A 14406-nucleotide genomic window follows, 5' to 3' on the forward strand; every position below is an offset into this window, starting at 1 on the left:
AAAGTCAACATGCAAATGTGTATTCTCTAATTAAATTTTAAACTTAAAATAAACGTTTAATAAAATTGAGCAAATTTCTTTCAGGTGAACACATCTGCACAAAACTAAATGCTCTTGTACTTTCCTGAATGGTTATATAGTTAATGGAATTTATATTTTTCAAACACTGAATTGTTTATGTAATTAAATAATACAGAAAAATACAGTTAGGTCTCAAAAACATAGTAATTGTCCTTTATAAATTAAGCCAGTAATCTTTCTTATTTAAATGTTTTTCCTGTGCTAAGGTCCACCTACTATGAATATAGACCCAAAAATATTTTGGGATTCAGCAAGGAAACATTTTCAAAATTCTCTTTTTATGCCGAACACCAATTAGAAATTTTTTTTACCAAAATTTCATGTAAATCAACTATGGCAATTTTAATTTAAGACTTGGAAAATAAACTCTGGTATTGCTATGGCATTATTTTAAGAGATAAAAGAAAAAAGAAATTAAGAATAATGATACTAATTCTTCACACCCTTAAAACACCCAAACTAATAATTGATGCCATATTTGTGTGTGTATAATATATATTTATATATAATTTTAGATCTTAAAAATACAAATATTATAATTAATAACAAACATTTGTGTTTAGGCACTATACTAAATGATTTCCATTTAATAACTCAGTCCTCACAACAACTCTATGAGGGAGATACTGTGGTTATTCTCATTTTATCAAAGAGGAAACTAAAACATAGAGAAATTAAGTAACTTGCCCAAGGTCACACAGCTGGTTACATGGCGGGAATTAGGATCAAAAACCAGATAGTAGAGATCCAGAACCCACACTCTTAACCACAATGCTAAACTTCATTCCTATTATCTTACAACACCCCGAAACAACCTTGTGAGGTAGGCAGGGCATTATTCTCCTTTAACAATGATGCAATTGAGGTTCAGAGAGGCTAAGTGACTTGTTTAGGGTTATCTGCTCAACAAATATTTACTAGCATGTACTGTGCCTAGTCATTGTGCTAGGCACTGAGGGTAAAAAGGTAAATTGATTGGGACCCTGCTATTATAATATAGTGAAGAAGACAAATCGATAAACAGGCAATTACATTCTATTGGGATGAGTGCTATGATGGGGGAAGCAGAGGGAATTCTGAAAGACCACAGAAGGAGCTTTTCTAGGAAGATTTTCTAGAAGGAGCAATGAGCAAGCCAAGATCTGGACAACAGGCAGAAATTATCCAAAGGCCAAAGGATGTAAGGAGAGAGAAGTCTGGAAAGATAAGAGGGGACTAGAGAATGAAGAGCCTTGGGAATCATTAAAGAGCTGAACCTTATTCTGAAAGCATAAGAGAGAGCCATTGAAGGGTTTTAATCAGGTGAGAGATGAGATAAGATATGCATTTAGAGAAATCACTCAAATTACAGAGAGCTGAAAAGTTTGGAAAACAGAGATCATTCTAGAGGGAAGCTATTACTGCAGTTGGGGCATAATATTATGGAACACCGACTATGAAATAGGGGGAATTGGAGTGATTTAAAAGATATTCAGAAAATAGAATCAATGACTTGGTACTGAATGGATGGGGGCCGTGAGGGTGAGAGAGTTTCTGTCTTGAAATTGGATGGATGGATGGATGGTGGTGCCATCAGTAAAACAGGGAACTTAGAACAAGGAGGAGGCTCTTTGGGTGGAAAAAGAGAAATTCAATTTTGGAGATGCCAAGTTTGAACTGGCTGTGTTGCATGTAAGTGGAATTCATTAATATTAGATGGTAATTGGAGTTATAGGGGTGGTTGAACTGGCACAAGGGAGTTTGCAGAGTGAGAACAGAAGAACAACTGGGCCCTGATTCTAGTTTAATCTTTGAAGTACAAGGAGAACCGAGCCAGGATGGGTCTAGGAAGATGTGAAACGTAAGCATCGAAAAAGGGAGGGAGTGAATAACAGTACCAAATGTTGTACGAATCTCAAGAAAGACAGAAGAGTCTGTGTTGAATTTTACAACAGCAATGTCACCAATGCCTCTGGGAAGAGCAGCATCAGTGCGGTGCTGGGGGTGCAAGTTAGATTACCATCACTGAGGGTTACCAGAAGAGTAAAGAACTGGAGAGAGTGCACCCATGCACTTCTCTGTAGAACTGGCTGTGAAAACAAGGAGGGCTAACGCAGTGCAGCTGGAAGGGGCTGAGGCACAGAAGGGACGCATTTTAAAGAGAGACCTGATTACTGATCCCCTGAACCGTTGTCCACAATAACTGATGTCCCTTATGTGAAACACACTGGTTGATGGTTACGCTCAAGGCTGGCAGACTATTTTCTAACATACTTTCACATTTCTCATATCCATCAAGGGTCAAGTCTATTTGTTTCAAAACCTGTTTAAGCCTATTATACTTGTTTTCATATGACTTAAATATTTAACTGATTAAATGTATGCAAAAAGAATGATTTCTTGTTTAGGTAAACTGTTTTGGCAATACTTTTAAAAAGACAGTTACTAAAAAGCCAATCAATAAAACTGCTGTTAGAGAAGCCTGAGAAAAGACTGGTGAAGATTCAGAAGGCTTCTGAAGTCAGAAGATTTATGTATGTCTTTATGTATGTTCTTGTTCTTTTTAAAGAAACAGAAATTAGAAATAAAAAATGATGTATTTCAGGTGTAGTTTATGTATGACAGAGGGGAATGCCAATCAAGCAATTCACACTTAACAAAAAGGTCTTACATAAAAATATTTGGAAGTAAATATGCATTTTTATTTTGTTTGAATATATCGTTTAAGCAATTTATCATTTTTTATGATTCTACTTGAAATATATTTTTTCAATTAATTATTAAATGACATATAGAACAAGGTCCTAACAAAGGTAGGAAGAAATGGCATATAAAGCGTGGGCAAAGCAATTGATTTTAGATAGGAAGAGAGACTACAGTCTCAGTAAAATCAATAAAACAGGTAAAATGGATGTGGTTGCATTATAGCAAAAAAGTGAGATGTTTGAATTTAAGAATTTAAAGGTTAAGCAGTCTGACAAGATCCAGGATATTTTCCTGGAAGTGGATGGTGGATATAAAGGACTTGAAGAGTCCAAAGAACCAACAACCTAGTATTGGATAAATTGTCTATGTGAACACTGGAGTCAGCAGCTTGATGGTTGGGCCTGGGAGGAGAAAGGAGGACTGAACCAGGAACCCAAGTCTTCAAAGAATGGAGAGGACCAACCAGGTGGTTGGCAGAGGACATCATGAACAGGGTATAGAGTGGTAAACCCAGATTCTGAGCCTCGAAGGTGTTTTTATACAATGGTGAAGAAGTGTTGGTCTGGGAGCATAACAGGGGACAAGGTGGGAGCCAGAGAACAAAGAAGATGTGGATGTCTCCTCCTGACTTTGTAGTATGAGATGTGGAAGAAAGAGGGATGCAGGGAAAGTATTTTTCTCAGGGTTGAGTGGATTACAGTAAAAGTTAAGAGAAGAGAAAATCCAGAGAATATACACAAGTGGAGGAGTTTGTTTACTATGGGACCAGGGTTCCAGAAATAATAAGGGAGAAGTCTAAGAGTATAGGAGATAGCTAAATATGTGCTGGTTGTCCAGCCATTCACCTCTTTCCCCCTACCTAATTATACACATATTTTCTTCCCAGTACCCCACACAGTCCAGGATCCTTGGAAGTGGCTGCCCTGACCCTCAGAAGCCCTGTGAAACAAAGAGGTTTCATTTCTACTGAATGTGATTGAGCAAGCTTGAGTCCTTGACTGAAGCTGGCATCCATTTCATGAGAAAGAGTGGAACCCGACTTATGATGAAATAAACACTGTGAATGGAAGAATAAAGGAAGGAAATCAAATATTTACCGACATCACTGAGCCCCTAGATCAACTAATTCTGAAGGCTGCCCTAGAGCCAGACTTTCCAGTTATGTGAGTCTGTTGTTTAAGCTGGTATGAATGCGGTTTTATATTATTTGCCTTACACAGGATCCTAACTGATGAAGGAATGAAAACTGATAAAGGAATGAGCACGGAAAAAAAAGTATGAGGGTGAGAGTAAAAGAAATGATGGACTAGAGGGTCTGACACACTTGGGGGTGGCCTCAAATAATAGGGATATGAAGTTTAGGGTGAAGAGTTGGCTGAAAATTTCCAAAATAATTATTCCCGCAATCCTTCATGGATACACAGAACTGAGGCATCAGAGAAGGAGTCAGCCATGACCATGATTAACTGGGGGTAAGAAGAATAAACATGTACTTCCTTCCACGGAAGCGCCAGCACAGGTGAAGAGGCTGGCGTGGGATTACCGAGGGAACGAACAGCAACTAGAAGATTGATGACTAAAACAGAGGACTTCTGCGCTTCAACACCCTGCTCTTTCCACCACTCCTCTCAGTACAAACCATTTATTATGGACAAATTTTCATTATTGTTAAACAGCTTTAAAAGAAAATTACTTCAAACATTTCACTGATAAGATGACCTCCACTGGTTTTCATTTATTTCCTAACATTTATCAAAAGGTTGTGTTTGGTCACAGCATATCTGATGTTTTTTTTTTTTTTTTTGAGGAAGATTAGCCCTGAGCTAACATCTGCTGCCAATCCTTCTCTTTTTTCTTTTTTTTTTTAAAGATGTTATTTTTTTCCTTTTTCTCCCCAAAGACCCCAGTACATAGTTGTATATTCTTCGTTGTGGGTCCTTCTAGTTGTGGCATGTGGGACGCTGCCTCAGCGTGGCTTGATGAGCAGTGCCATGTCCGCGCCCAGGATTCGAACCAACGAAACACTGGGCCACCCACAGGGGAGTGTGCGAACTTAACCACTCGGCCACGGGGCCAGCCCCAATCCTTCTCCTTTTTCTGAGGAAGACTGGCCCTGAGCTAACATCCGTGCCCATCTTCCTCTACTTTACATTTGGCACGCCTGCCACAGCATGGCTTGACAAGAGGTGCTAGGTCCACACCCAGGATCCGAACTGGCAAACCCTGGGCTGCTGAAGCGGAACGTGCGCACTTAACTGCTGTGCGACCAGGCTGGGCCAGCATATCTGATTTTAAGACAGTTGTTTAACTGATCAAGGGGTCAGCATCTCTACCTACGCTGAACAGATATACTCATAATTACCTTTGTATAGTTTTGCTGCAACTAACAAGAGCTACCCTTTCGTTAATGTAATATTATCCCCTGAATATGGACGGGGTAAAGAAAAAAGGAATAGAAGCTGAAAATCATAATTTCATGGGTCAAAAGAGCACAATAAATTTGTTATCTTATATCTTCTTTTCTCACCATCTGGGATTTTTGTCTTAATTTCTTTCAGGATTTATAATTCTCATTACCAAAAAAAGGGAATGGAGACAGAAGGACTCTCTTATACTTCTGACTAAAATATTTGACCTACTGAGAATTTTTCTGTCTACATTGTCTCTGCTTTTCCTCTTCCATCGTCATTTTGCTGAGCATCCCTCTTCTTCCCCTCTGTTACAATTCAAAGCTCGTTCAATGTTTCGGATGCTGGTACATTGATCTCTTCTTCCCCTGTGTGCCTGTGCAGCCCTGGAGAACGGCACCTGGTGGGAAAACCAGGGCCCCTGCAGTCATCCTAGCAACCGTGCTATACCCTTGAGAATCTGGTGAGGATCTTTTTCTTGACTTTTTGCAACTGAGAGCTACAAGGTTGAAAGCAGGCAACACAGTGTGATCCTGTCTTTCTCTACAGGAGTCATTACATGCAATTATTTAAAAATGAAAATCTAGATTAAATCTGAGAATCCTACTGTCTAATTCAACACCAGGCTTTTTTTCCTACAAACTGCCAAGCTCTTTTAAAGCACTTTCAACACACAACTTTGAAATTTCTAACCAAGAAATAACACAAAATACTATACTGGAATTGACAGGAAGGGACATTTGTTGTTTGAGCAGTAGTGTCTTGTGTTGAACAAACAAATGAGATACTTACGCAAAGAAAGCAAGTGGCACGGTTTTTGATAGAGATCACCAGGCTGCAGAATTTCACTGGGACAAATGAGCGTGCCACAGTTATTCTGAGTTAACTATTGTTTTAAAACTTTTGCGAAACATTTTATGGAACATACTTTCAGAAATGTCCTGACTTACTGGATTCATTTCTTTTGAAGCATAGTTTAAAGGCCTCTACTTCCTCATATCAAGGCTTCTTTGACCATTCCAGTTCATCCAGATCTGAGCTTCTATCCCCTTTTATCTGTGCCATTCACTTTGGACATTTACATTACTGTCATTCACCTGTTCAATTGGTTTGTGTTGTATTCTAAATTAAACTAGGATTTTCCAACACAATAATCATTGTACATTTCTTTTGTCACAACCTCCACCCCAGCACACTGCACACTACTGAGCACACAGATGCTCATATATACTTGAAATGCGATGGTATTGATGTGGCCAAAACATCACTGCAACACCATCTTCCTTCACCATCACAAACAAACGTCCATAAAGGGGAATGTGTTTTATTATAGCCAGGACTAGAGTGAAACTCCATTATCTAAAAGGTCACAACTTCCATTTCCCCACAATTTACTTTTTATCCATGTTCCCAGTGTTTCACTCTTGCGTACTGTGTTGTAATACATGGTTTGCATGGCATTTCCTGAAATTTACCCCAATTCTTCAAAACACTTGGCAAATATTTCTAGTATTTACTTTGGAACTAATGTTTCTTTACAGAAGATGCTATTGAGGGCTGCATTTCATCTATTCTCCTAGACTGGAAATCCTGTATTTTTTTTTATTTCTTGTCTGGCTATTTCATCAGAACCATTCCCTTCTAATCTTAATTCCTACTGTTCACAAAGTTGTCTTTTTCAGTCATCAATTTGACTAAGTCATCTCTCTCCTGTCAACTTACCAGGCCATAGCTCAAGCCCAGGCTCCTTTCATCAGAGCATACAGGGCTCCTTCATTTAGGATTTTACCAGCACCAGAGCCCAGCGATGCACCTCCCCAAGGCTTACCCATTCCTTTAGGCACTTGGCCCACTTCTACCTTGAACCTTCAGCCAAGCAGCACATTATCTACATCTCCACTACCTAATACGGCAGCCAGATTTGGTTCTTTAAATTTAAATTAATGTAAACAAAATTAGAAATTCAGTTCTTCAGTTGTGCTAGGCACATTTCAAATGCTCAACAGCCACTGTAGCAAGTAGCTACCATACTGGACAGCCAGCCAGAAAATATTTTCATCACTGCAGAAAGTTCTAAGCGACAGCGCTGCCCCAGACGATCTCACTTCAGGAATGAGATGCAAGCCTGTACCCTCTTAGGGGTATCCTTTCTCTTTTCCACTTGCAAAGTAGTTCCCATGGTGTCTTCTTTGGAGAGAAGAAAGAACAGAGAAACTGAGGAAGGAAGAACTCACTTACTGAGTAGTTCCTATGTCCCAGGCAGAGTTAAAAATACTCAGTCAGTCCTAACGACACTCAGAAATATGTATGAGTACGCACCATTTTTAAGAGCATCAGTGCAGTACAAAAGACTTTTAGTTCTTTCTACAAGGGGCAGGGCCAAAGGTACTGGCAACATGATTAGAATGTAAAAGTGGTTTTCTCTAAGACTGTTTAAATTTCACAAATCCTTTATTTTTACAATTGAGAGTTAATCTTATTTATTAGCTGTGTTTACCAAGATAGAGGTCAAGTTACAAAATTTTACCTACAAGTTCCTGGCACTAGACCCTCAATGTATCAAACATTTGTCAAGTGACGGTTTTCTCTCTTCTTTGAGCCTCCTTACACGTCTTACATTCTTGTCACTGTCCGAGATGGTAAAGCATCTCCAAGTGGTGAAGCCCTCCCATACTCCTGGTCTCTCTCCTGATACTCAGACTCCCTTACAACCTTAATGTCTTCACAGAGCACTCTTTTCCACTCTGTCTTAACTGAAACCTGGATCCCTCAGAACCCATCGCCTCCCCCCGATCATTCTCTCAAGCTCCTCATGCTCCTGGGCCTGGTGACAGGGTGCACTTTCTCCTCCATCTCCAACGCAGTTTCAAATCCTTCCTGTGCCACAACTCTAATCCTCTGAGGCTGCTGCCTTCCTGCTATATCACTGGCTGTTATGAGCTGACCTCTTTGCCATTCCTTCATATTTATCAAAGACACGGCGCTACAGTCCTTTCCATCTTAAGCTCCAAAATCACCCTAGGAAAACTCTAAGGGATGAGCTAGACCACTCCCTTAACTTCAGTTTCTTGACCTACTTCCGTTCAAGAAACTTCACGTTTATTCTTCTTACCCCGACTTGGAGATGCTCCTCAGAAAGGATAAATTCTGATATTCCACTCTCTGGCCACCCCTTCTATCTTTTCAGCTCCCACTTCTCTACTCCTATGATTCTTATTTCTCCATCTCCTTTAGACTTCCGGTGCTTTGATCCCTCTAGTTTCTTACCCTATCAGGCTTCACCTGTAGCTCCACTTAGACCTGGGCAATTACTATACTTCAGAGGGCCCCATTTGGCCCTCCTGCATCCTCTCTGCTCAAGAGAGCTAAGAGAAGGTGCCCATGCAGAGCCTACAATCCCCACCCTACCCCACAACTATGCTTTTAGTACCAAGGCTCCAGAATTCCTTGCTCAAATGGCTCCCAGAGCCTATGTGGGCCTCTTTCCTCAGTCCATCCTCCTGAGGGTGAGCTGCCCATTGGTGTGCACACCTCTTGGAATGAGGGATGATCATCAGTAGGGAGAGTATGGTTGGAGCTTGGACTTTGAGGTGTGGGTATCCATGCACACGTGAGGCCCCTTCGTGGTACAGGAGGGAGCCAAGGGTGGCCTTCCATTTGTACTCGTCCCAGGTTGCACGAATGTCAAAAGTGAGTCTCATCTTTTAATTCAACCATCCTTCACTGAAACACCAACGGCCCTGCTCCAAGTCCTTCTGCTACATCCACCTGATAAACCTCTGCTCAGGATGAGTTTAACCAGCCACTTTCTCTATTCTTACATCCAGATTACCAAACAGAGCTATGGGTTTAATGCTATTATATCATGGTCTCTAATTTGAGTTGAAACGTAAGGTTTCACAAAAATCACATCCATGATGTGTCATTCCCCACACCAGTTATTTCAAACGGTGACCAGCCTCCCAAAATATCTCCTCTCACTGTCACTAGCTGACTTTGCTGCCGACATTATCAATGCCATCAGAAAGAAATTCCTTCAACTTCTCACCTACAAACATAGTGACATCTACATCATTTTTTCTTCTTTACTCCTAACTAGTGTAAGAGCTATCTGTCTTGTCTACAGCCAACTTCTCACTTTGCGCTTGGGTCATAACCAATCTTTCTAGGACATCACTCCATGAAATATCCTCTCTTTTACTAGATTTTTTGTTTTGTTTTGAGGAAGATTAGCCTTGAGCTAACATCTGCCACCAATCCTCCTCTTTTTGCTGAGGAAGACTGGCCCAGAGATAACACCTGGGCCCATCTTCCTCTACTTTATATGTGGGATGCTTGCCACAGTGTGGCTTGATAAGCAGTGCTAGCTAGGTCCATGCCCCGGATTGGAACCGGCGAACCCCGGGCTGCCGAAGCAGAGGGTATGAACTTAACTGCTACGCCACTGTGCTGGCCCCTAGTAGAATCTAAAATGTCTCATTTGTACTGCCTCTTTATACACACATACAGCTTGAGTGCTTAAGTTTTCTCAACTAAGTAAAACAAAACAAAACCTCCCTTGATCCGAGAAACCCACCCTCTATTTCTCCCCTTCCCTGCAACCCCAAGATTTTTCAGAGTGGTCCGGCCAGCCCTGCCATCTTCATGTCCTCATCACTCATATACTCTTCAACCCACTTCAATCTGGGCCCTGGTTTCATAAAAAATGGAAACTGCTATCACCAGGACCCCCAATACTAAAAAGCCACTTGACATTCTTCAGTACCTACCTGTCGTGACTTTTTGTGATATTTGACAGTGTTACTCACTCCTTCCTTTTTTAGCTCCCTCTTTTTTGGAACTTTTCCCTCCCTTAGCATCTGTGATAATGATTCCTCTTTCCATTCGATGTCTCTGGCTGTATCTTTAGAATTTCTACCATCTGCTTCTTTTTTATTCCCTTCCTTAGGATTCCTTAGGATTCAGTCCTATACCCTCTTTTTTTCTCTTTTCATTTTGCACACTTTTCCTGGGGTATTCTGATCCACGTGTGTGGCTACATGTGCTATCCTTAACTACAGGCTTCCAAATCTGTATCTCTAGCCCAAATCTCCTGAGTTTTAGACCTGTCTATCTAACACCTGTTGGACAGCTCCACTTAGATGTCAATGGTCACCTTAAATCCAGTATGTCTAAAATTAAACTGACCATCTTCCTCACCCCCAGAACACAGCCTGTCCTCTTCCTGTATTCCTCATCTCAATGAAGACCACCAGGATTGACTCAGTTGCTCAGGTCAGAAACCCAGGAGACTTTCCGGACACTTTCTAATCTGTTCTCCAGATTGCCTGCAGAGTAATCTTCCTAAAATGTAAATCTGATCATGCCACTCCCCTCCAGTGGCATGTTTCAGGAACAAGTTCTGGCTTCACTGAGTTCAGAATCAAGTTCAAGCTACTTAACTAAACATACCACTCCCTTCCCAATCTGCCCCTAACTATCTCTCTGGTTTTCTCAGTGCCACCCTTTTGCCCTCAAGTCTATGCTCTAGGCATAACGAACCACTTTCACATCTCCTTCAAATTGTTATGTTCTCTTCAGGCCTTTGCAGCGTTTTCCCTGTGCCTAGAAGAGCTTTCCTTCCCCTCATCTGAGCAACATCTCTTTCATCTCTTACTTATCTTTCGGATCTCAGCTCAGACTTCATCTTCTCAGACATTCTTTGACTACCTCCAGCTGTTTGAGGAACTCTTCTTCTGTGCTCCTTCAGTACCCAAAACGTCCACTGAGCAAAGCACGTATCATACTGCATGGTACTCACCTACTTACCTGGCTGTGTCTCTCATAATCTTTGAGCAGAGACTGGGTTTTAGTGATATTTGTAGACTCTGAACCTAATGTAGTTTGTGGTGTATGCATATGTTAACAGTGACAAGTTTACCCAAAAAATTATACTTTAGCTTATTTGTTTAATACTTTTCTTTTATTATCTATATGCCTACTAGACATGTAGTTCCATCTGAGAGTGTTTAGCTTCCACGGAGCATTATATAAAGCCCCGATCTGCAAGTAGTGAAGATGATGCAGAGTAGATATAATGACATATATTGGATACTCAAGCATCCTGAATGTTGCCAATAATTTTTCTTCTGAATGGACTGCTGCACTGGGGCATCAGATTCAGTAGTGCTCCACAGTTACTGAGGCCTCCAGTTTGGGTACTTATTGCCCTGTAACAAAGGTAAGATTCTGATATTTGAGTCACTAGGGTTGCAGACAACAGCTTTTCATTTAAGGACCCTTTTTTTTTTTTGGGTGAGGAAGACTGGCCAAGAGCTAACATCTGTTGCCAATCTTCCTCTATTTTATGTGGGATGCCCCCCCCCAACGTGGCCTGACAAGCGGTGCTAGGTCTGTGAACCTAGCACTACACCTGTGAATCCCAGAGCCCTGAAGCAGAGCGTGGGAACTTAACCACTGCACCACTGGCCCAGCGCCTAAGGACCTTTTAATTTGGCTTAGGATGGATGGAACTGTTTTATGAACAAAATGTTAGGTAAGTAAGTCAACTTTTACGAGTATACAGAGACTCACACTCTTAGCCAAAATTGTTACTTTTGGTGTCCTTTACTAGAATTAATGCCCAGAAATTGTTAGCTTTTGATGTTCTTTAGTAGAATTAATATCTAGAAAGACCATTCTAGCTTGGTTTCTGAGTTTACAGGAAATATAATTAAGTATGATAAATGTATTTATATCTCTACCCATTCCCACCTTCTTTCTTAGTTTTTAAGAAAGATGTGTCCCCCAACCTATGGTCTTCAGTTTTTGAACCCCACAAATTTCCCACTTACTGTCTCCACTTCCTTGCCTATCACTAATTCTTCCACATTATTCCACTACAAGTGCTGGGGCAAAAGTCATTTTTCCTCTTTCCTAGTCCTTCTTTCACTTTTCTGACCATTTCTTCTCAGTCTCCTTTGCTGCCTTCTTCACCTGTATCCATTCAAAAAAGTTGGTGTTTCCCATGATTCCATCCAGATCTCTAGCTGGAGCTCTAGACCCACAGACGTCTTAAATGCCACATGTTCAAAACTTGATCTTTCTCATGAATTCCCAATCTCAATTTACTACTCTTGTCCTAAGCACCAATGTTAGAAACTTGTCACACATGTGAGTGATGCGTGTCATCATTACCCCTAATATTTCTTAAGAGCCTGTTAATGTGCCAGGCACTACACCAAGAGTTTACACACATTTTCTTATTTAATACTCCCAAGAAGCCAAGAGGCAGTATTATTAACTCAATTTTACCGGGCACACAGAGGTAAAGTAGCTTGCTCAGAGTCACACAGCAAGTGTGACTGACCACAGGCCTGTACTACAGAGCCCATATTCTTAACTGCTATGTTATACTCAGGTTGCAGCATCCTATAAAACGAAAACATCGATTTCTCACCAACTGCACCTCCCCGATCTTCCACCCTGCTTACAATGGAAAGAGAATAAATAGCTAAAGCATACACACTGACATCACTTGTCAGATCTGTTATCTATACCACTCCCTAAAGGATTGCTGCAAGGCCTGTGGAGGAGTGCCCCACTTAAGCTTTCATCCAGCTCTGAAAAACAGGCTATGTAGGCACGGGCAGCTTTTAGTCACCCATTTCCAAAGAGTGAAACCACTCAAACTGGGACAACCTGATGGCTCCCCTTGGCACCAAGCCTCCTTCTCTTCCAGAGCCCTTTGATGAACTGTTCTTAAGTCATCAGTAAACCACGTGACAAAGTGCACTCCTAGGAAGTAGCAAACACGTTCTCAAAGTATGTAGGCAAACAAACACTCTCCTTTTCTTGCACACGAGTTTCAGTTGAGGCACTCTAAGAAAACTTTCTATGTAACAAATGCTCGTTCTTGATTTTAGGGTGATTTCGCAGACAAGAGATATTGACTTGTTACCATTATCTGTGATTATGCCTACACTGCAGATTATATTACCCAAAAAAGGCTCATTATAAAGGGGTTTCCTATGAAGTAAATTAGTTGATTCAGTCATTCTTTCAGTAAATATTTACTGAGGTTACAAAGATGAATAAGACACAGTTATTGCCCTCTAGGAGCTTACAGACTTGTGAGGAAGAGACATAGAGACAGATGAGAATATCGGGCAGCAAATTCTAAATGAATAAAGTGATGGGGAATTTATAGGACAAAGTAAGTAACCGCCTTGGGGAGGTACTTCTATATCTCTCACTCTACACAAACATACACACCCCTTCAGAACTTCGTTCTCTTTCTTTTATATCCTTCACATAAAATATTTTATGATTATTATTGATCTAGAGTATCATACTTTTATTTTATTTCAACTAGCATCTGTGGAAGGTCTTCTAAGTGTATTCCAGGAAATGTTACTCACAATGGCTACTTCTAACTTCTAAATGCCTTAAGTGCAATGTTTTAGGTCTATATGCCAATTGGTTACTTGCTCTCTAACAATCTGTACTGAAAAATTTAAAAATCAAGATACTTCTCCTGAAGACTGTTTTGGTCTTTTTTTTTTTTTTACCTGTAAGGAAAAAAAACCCCATAAGTTTATAAATTAAGCCCCTAGACGGTGCCTGGTACTCAGTAAATATTTGTTGAATGAATTAAAACCTGTGTGAATACTGAACGCCAGCCATGGACTGGTTGGAGATATCAGGAAGGCTGATTGATCTGCTCCCAGGTCACAGGAGGAACGAAGGAGACATTCTCCTTCTAAGTCCACTAGGATGTAATCTCTTTGAGAACATAGTCCATGTCTTAGTCACCTTTGTATTTCTTGGCAACTGCGGAAGAATATGTCAGCACACAGCATATATGTTGTAGCTGTTGAATCAATGAGTGTAGAAAAGTGACGAAAAATCTAAATTAGTGTTTCCTAGAATGACTACTGAGTTCAGCCCAAGACACCAGAAAATAAGGTGATAAAGCAATCAAGAGAAGGTGTTGAGACAATAAAGCTGTTGAAGAAAAGTAATTAAGTGAGGGATATATCATAAAGATACTTTGAGTCATGGAGAGATTATCTACAGAACACGCCAGTATACTTGGAAAGCAAAGTACTGCCATTCAACTGCTCTTGCTTCCACCTGCTGGTATAGGAAAGTAATTTTTTAGATTGGGCAGAAAATGCTTAGCAGCTCTAGAAAAACCTTTAAGAAAACATTGAACTTTCAAAGTGTTCTTACCAAGGTAACACAGCACACT

The 14406-nt window shown here is 40.5% G+C and overlaps 1 protein-coding gene across 2 annotated transcripts in view; it reads right to left on the minus strand.

The window, feature by feature from the left end:
- The window catches only part of NLN (neurolysin), a 90534-nt gene that overhangs the window by 59684 nt on the left and 16444 nt on the right, over positions 1-14406 (minus strand). The gene's annotated exons all lie outside the window — the stretch shown is intronic.

Source organism: Equus quagga, chromosome 9, assembly GCF_021613505.1.
Source record: "Equus quagga isolate Etosha38 chromosome 9, UCLA_HA_Equagga_1.0, whole genome shotgun sequence".
Taxonomy (NCBI): Eukaryota; Metazoa; Chordata; class Mammalia; order Perissodactyla; family Equidae; genus Equus; species Equus quagga.